Source organism: Fukomys damarensis, unplaced genomic scaffold (genome assembly GCF_012274545.1).
Source record: "Fukomys damarensis isolate Sample0158 unplaced genomic scaffold, DMR_v1.0_HiC HiC_scaffold_5, whole genome shotgun sequence".
Classification (NCBI taxonomy): domain Eukaryota; kingdom Metazoa; phylum Chordata; class Mammalia; order Rodentia; family Bathyergidae; genus Fukomys; species Fukomys damarensis.
This window is the reverse complement of record NW_022900917.1, coordinates 48,171,824-48,178,166: the sequence shown is the minus strand read 5'-3', so window position 1 is coordinate 48,178,166 and position 6,343 is coordinate 48,171,824.

The window sequence follows — 6,343 nt, the reverse complement described above, 5'->3', positions numbered from 1 at the left end:
TCTCTCTCTCTCTCTCTCTCTCTCTCTCTCTCTCTCTCTCCCTCTCTCTCTCTCTCTCTCTCTGATTCCCTCCCTGTCTTTCTTTCTTTCTTTGTATTGGGGATTGAACTCAGGCCCTTGAGCTTGCAAGGCAAGCGGAGATTGTAGAGCTCTTTGGTGTATTGGTGATGTCTTGCTTAATCCTTTACAGAAGTTTAACATGTTCTTCTCAGAGCCATCTCTCAGTACAGATCCATCTAATTCTACTCCCAGGGGAGGGTCAAGTCCTCAGTCTGCTTTGGGTTGACTTGGGAAGATGGTACCTGTTCAGTATCATTATTTATCTGACTGGGAGAGAAATGTAGAATCTAGCTCCCCCTGCTCACACTCTCCTTCCTTTCACAGAAGTCATGGGTGCTTTCTGCAAGCTGGGCCATAGGGAAAGAGCTATCTTCAAGGGCCAACAAGCTGATCTGAGCTTTCCTGAGTTCAAATTAATCCAGAAAGTAGGGAAGGGAGCCTAGGTTTAAATTCCAGGGTATTGAGGCAGGAAGTTGAGAATCAAAATTGAAAACTGATGTGTATTAAAGAGCTAGGTTATTTAATCCAAAGAAGGAAGATGGGGCTCTAGCGGGGGAGGCAGAATACAGAATGTAGCAACTTTACACGTTTCGCTGACTTCACAAGAGAGTTCATGTAAAAGTACAAGATCCCAATGATGAGTGTAACTGTATTGTATACCTCAAATGTACCAATAAAGTTAATAAAAATGACAGAAAATATTCACTGATTGCCTGCTCTGGGCACAAACTCTATGGGACCGACTGTAGATTGATGAACCTCAAACTAATGAAGTGTGAAATTCTGAAGAGGACTTTACTCTGAGTGGACAGTTAAATTATCTAGTTATGTGTCTGTGGCAAAAGGACCTGGTCATACTTGCAGTTGGCTCTAACACTTAAGAAAAGTTAAGACACACAAAAACATGTATCAAGAATGGCAAAAATATTTTTTCTGAGGCAGGTGGTGGAACCACTAAGCTAAATCCCCAGCCCTAAAAATGTTTATTGACATAAAAGATAGTGTACATCTTGTAATGCTTTGGGAAATATGTAATAATACTTTATTTTTTGACAATGTGTAATGTATTAGAATATACACATTTATATATATATATATATTACTATAAACCCATCTTTTGATTTTCAAAATTTGAAGGAAGTTTATTTTCTTCTTTCAATGAAGGCTTTCCAGGAAAGCAGCCCATCAATAATGGGTAGAGTGGTGATTCACAAGTCTCAGCCTGGATTATATCTGTGTTCCCTGAGAAATTATCCACAAGAATACAGGTTGAAAGAGGAAAATTGGAAATGACCAACTCATGTCGAGAAACCAGTTTAAAGAGATGAAGTAGGCACTCATTTTTTGAAAGCTTAGGTGTTCCACATTAGACTTTTTAGTCTTAAGGGAGATGAAGTAGAGCTAACTACTCCTTTTAATTTTTTGTGATTCAAACTTTTAAAATACTCAGTGGTATACTTAAGGAATATTGAAAGATTAATTTCTAAAAGTGCTGCCCAACTTTGATATTACATTCTACCCTAGTCTGTGTGAACAAGTTTGAACTCTTTCTTTATAGACTGGTCAAGATTTAAGGTTTCTCTTTTAAATTTGTTAATTGTATCTCCAAGATCTGACAGAAGGTGATGCCAGTAATGATGGTGACACACGCTGTAACACATTTCCAGATGACTCATTTCTGTTAGATGAGCACTTCAGCTTTATCTTTCACATCACTCTCCATTGAGTGGGAGAGGGCAGAAGCTTGGCAGTTTGGGAAGAACGTGTACATTACAAAAGAAATCATTTTTTTTTATTGTTCAGTGTATATTTGGTAAAATTAGAGATCGTGTCCCATGTTTTCTAGGACACAAAACCTATGATTCCACTATAAAGTAAAAATTATACTTCATGAAAGCATCCTAATGAGTATGACATAAATTACTAAAATAGCTCACATGTAACAATGTGAGCCTGTATGTGGTTTTGAACCCCTGTCAGTGGGTGGATCTCATAATGCTGTGGAGTAGACATGAGAGACACAGTCTTATCATCGTATTTTATACAGAGGGTGCTGGGTTGTGGAGAATATAAGTGACTTTCTTGGAGCAGAGAACTAGCTCAGAGGACTCCATGAAAGAGACCTCAGGTGGGGAGGAGTAAATCAAATGAAAAACCAAACAGAACAAAAGAATAAAGAAGTGTGTCTAACTTTCATGGTATGCTGTCAGTTTCCCTTTTGTGACACTGAGCCTTAATAGCATCTTAATATTTCAGAACTGGTCACAGTAGAACCCGAGAGCAAAGGTTTCCTCAAGGAAGTGATATTTGTGCTGAGACCTGTAGATTAGAACGAGATGGCTGGCTGAAGAGGGCAAAAGGAAGAAACTCATAGAGGGAGAGCAGGATAGCCACAATCAACCTGCCAAGTGATGTGACTACAAAGTTATAAATTACAAATCTGTGTCTTCTCTTATAATAAGAGCTCATTGGGGACAGATACGGCTTATTTTTTGCTGTGCTGCCCATTCTCTGATATTGTGATACACAAATTGAAAAAGTAATAAACCAATGAATAACAAAATGAATCCACACTAATATATGGTGCTTATTTTATGTTTGTGTGGCTGGGACTGAACTCAGGGTCTTACTCATATTAGACAATTGCTCTACTGCTGGGCTAAATCCCTAGCTTATGATTCTTATTTTAAACTACACTGGATATGATATATATATATACACACACACACACACACACACACACAACCACACACACACACACACATATATACACACACACACACACAATACACGCATGTATGTATATCATGATATATATGATATATGTGTGTGCATATATATTGGGTTGGTCTATGAAATTCTGGATGATTTTGGTGTTTACAAAATAGTTCAAAAAGAACACAGGCCTGGAGATACTCATAAACACTCTCTCTATACTCTATAGTTCTTGTAGTTGTTTCCTTGCGTTCTTTTCAACAGAGAACTTGATTTTAATCTTCCCTTTATAAAAGTGAATTAGTGGATCATTACACTTAGACTCAAAGGCGTGGACATTTATTTAGTTGAGGTTGGTAATAGTCCCAAAGGAATAAACTGTGGCCACCTGACCATGGAAATAAAACATAATTTCCCCTGCCATATGTCTACTCCGGTGTCCTCAAGCATCCTCTGCATGTAAACTGTACATGGTGGTTTGCTAATGTTGTATATTCTGAAACCTCAAGTTATTCTATAAAGTAGGCATTTTATAGATTAGTAAACTAAGACACAGAGAAGTTGAGCAAATAATTGCAGATCATATGGCCAGTGGTGGGCAGCTGGAGCCTTAGCGGATGTAGGACTGACTCCATAGCCTCATCAATCAATACATCTTTCATCATCAATATATCTTTCCAAACTCTATATTGTGTTTACTTTTTTGTTTGTTTTCTATGGGGAGCTCAGCTAGGCTCTCTTTTCATTTGCTCTTGAAGTGCTCAAGAGGAGCTAAACTTGATTTAATTGCCATTCATTTGTTCATTCATTTATTTGTTGCACAAAGCGTGTGCCATGTGTACCACATGTCAGGGCACATACTGAAAATGCACAAACACCATGCATTCTTACTGATATCAAAGATGATTGGAAAAGAAGCAAGAGAGTGGATGCAGTAGAGGTGTTTTAGTCACTTTCCTCAGTGCCATTGCTGGGACAAAATACCCGATACCCGAAACTTGAAGGAGGAGAGGTTTGGATCACACTTTTAGTCCAAGTTGGCTGGCTTTAAGAAGGAAGACATGACCGAGGACCATGGTGGAGGAAAGCTGCTCACTTCATGGTGGGTGCAAAGCAGAGAGCAAAGGGAGGGACTGAGGATACACCCTACCAGACCCTGATTCTAATGACTATGTCTGACCAGGCCCCGCCTGTTAACATCAATTTAGCCATAGCATCTCCATGACTCAGTTGCTCTCCAGAAGCCTGCCTATGAATACACGAGGCTTTGGGGGGACATCTAGAGATAAACCATAAAAAGAGAAATTAAGTCTACCAGAGACTGGTGGAGGGGAGCCCACACAGTGAGCAGGGATCCTTCTTGTGTCCATAGGCATTTGATAGGCTCCTTGTGGTCACCATCATTGGTCCAGTGATCTGCTTATGTGCTTGTTGATTGCACAGTCTGATTTTTAGGTACAAAGGCATGTGGCTTAAGTGCAACAGTGCTATGGCTTAGCCTGCATTGATTACAACTTGCAGAGCCTTACTGGGGTGACCTGAGATTCTGGCTTCCCTCACAGGGAGAATGAGCAGAGACCACATCTGATCAGAAGAACTCTTACGGCACACTTTATAAAGTTCACGGTGCTGCTGATACACCCTGGGGCTCGTACCCATCTCCAGCCACATTCTCCTGGGGTGTGGGCACATGGCCAACCAGCAGAGCTGTGCTGAGGATGGCATGAATGCTGTCTTCCTGAAGAGAACACACTCCTATTGTCTGATAGATGTCTGAGAGAGCTTTCCCACGAGGTTGAAGCTGTGCAATTTATGACCTTTCTGTAAGGTGCCCGGGATAGATGAGAGTGGGGAATAAGAGCAGAGTTAGGGTACTGTCACTTCCTTTAGACCTTATTATGGTTAACCTGCACTGGAAATAGAACAGAATCTGTTAAATTTGAGTAGGGAAATAAAGACATACTCAGATTTTTCAATATCAGACTAATTATGTTTCTCTTTCTCTGTATCTATCCTTTGTTCTCTATCTAAGATTTATCTCTTTTTGTCTCTCTCTCTCACACACACACACACACACACACACACACACATGCACAAAGTGGTTGCTACTGACCTCAGTTTTACAAGAAACATTAAAAATCTGCCATTCTACTTTGAATTAGTTCTGTAGGACGGCTTATGATAGAAAAACAAAATTAAAAATAGGCACTACCTTCCACACCACTGAAGTCGAAATCAAACTATAAATGTCAACAGGTCCTTAACTTTTAAATGTTATCTTAGAAAGCCCTACTGAGTGTGATTTTACCCCTTATACCTTTGGAGAATTCTTGGTTTTCCGCATTGACCACCACAAGCTATCCTAGATTTAGCCACATTTGAGTGTTCTCACTGTCCTAATTACCCTACAAGCCTTCCAAGATGTATAAAAACATGTTCATCTTGCACTCCCCCTTCCATGCTCAGAATTCTCAACAGAGCTATTCATTGAGACATGACTTGGCAGTCTTTTTTAGTTCAGGTTTGCCAAATGAGTAAACCAGGGCATTCATGTGGGTTACCTATTCATTAGGAATAAAGTGCTTCTCTCTACTTGCTCATTAATCTCTTCTACTTTCCTAAACTCCACAAATTAAAGGCATCCTTTCTTTTTACCTCAGCTGGATTCCAAACTTCTTTTGCAGCCATTTTATAAAAAATGAAATATGCGGGTCAGTGTTTCAAAGAGCATGCACTGTTTCTAGGAGGTATTCAGAAAAAAAATTTAAATTTATTACACAAAACTTATTCTTCTCGGGGCCGGGAATTTAGCTCAGCGGTTTGGAGGCCTGCCTTGCAAGCGCAAGGACCTGAGTTCAATCCCTGATACCAAAAAAAAAAAAACAAAAAAACAAAAACTTATTCTTCTTTTACCTTCTCTTTAGAGGCTGAACCAATAACAAGGAAAGTGTAAACATTAATTTCAAGATGTTATTTTAAAGTAGCCTTGTGCTTTGTCATAGTTACAGAATGGCCCAAGTTAGTGACCATAAGAGTGTGTCAGTATACATGAGTGATACTTGAGAGCGATTTTGGGGTTTTGTTATGGTGCCAGGCATGTAGAGAAAACTCGGTGAATATTCATTGCCTAAAGATGACATCTTATGATTTACACTTTTTTGGATATTAGAATTAATATTTGATCTCCAGAGAAAATGTTAGGCAGTTTATTTTCTTCTTAGAAAGCAAACATAAACATAATGGTGGAATTTAAATTTATCATAACAAAATATTATTTAGGATATATTTGTCAAAAGACGAAGGTTTTGTGTTTGCTCATCATCCATGAGGGTTCTTTCCCAGGATGTATATTTTACAGAAACATGGGTGGTATCTCTGCTTCTCTTGGGTCATTGGAGATCACAGTGACATATTGACAGGTCCATGTTGCAGATCACCTGAGCTGCATCCCTGGGCTCAGTGGGTGGATTGAGTGTGCAACAACATACCTTAGTTGCTGGTCTTGGTTTTGGCTTTTTAGGAACTATTAAAGCCAAGGTATACAATTCTAATGAGTAGGGATGGTTAG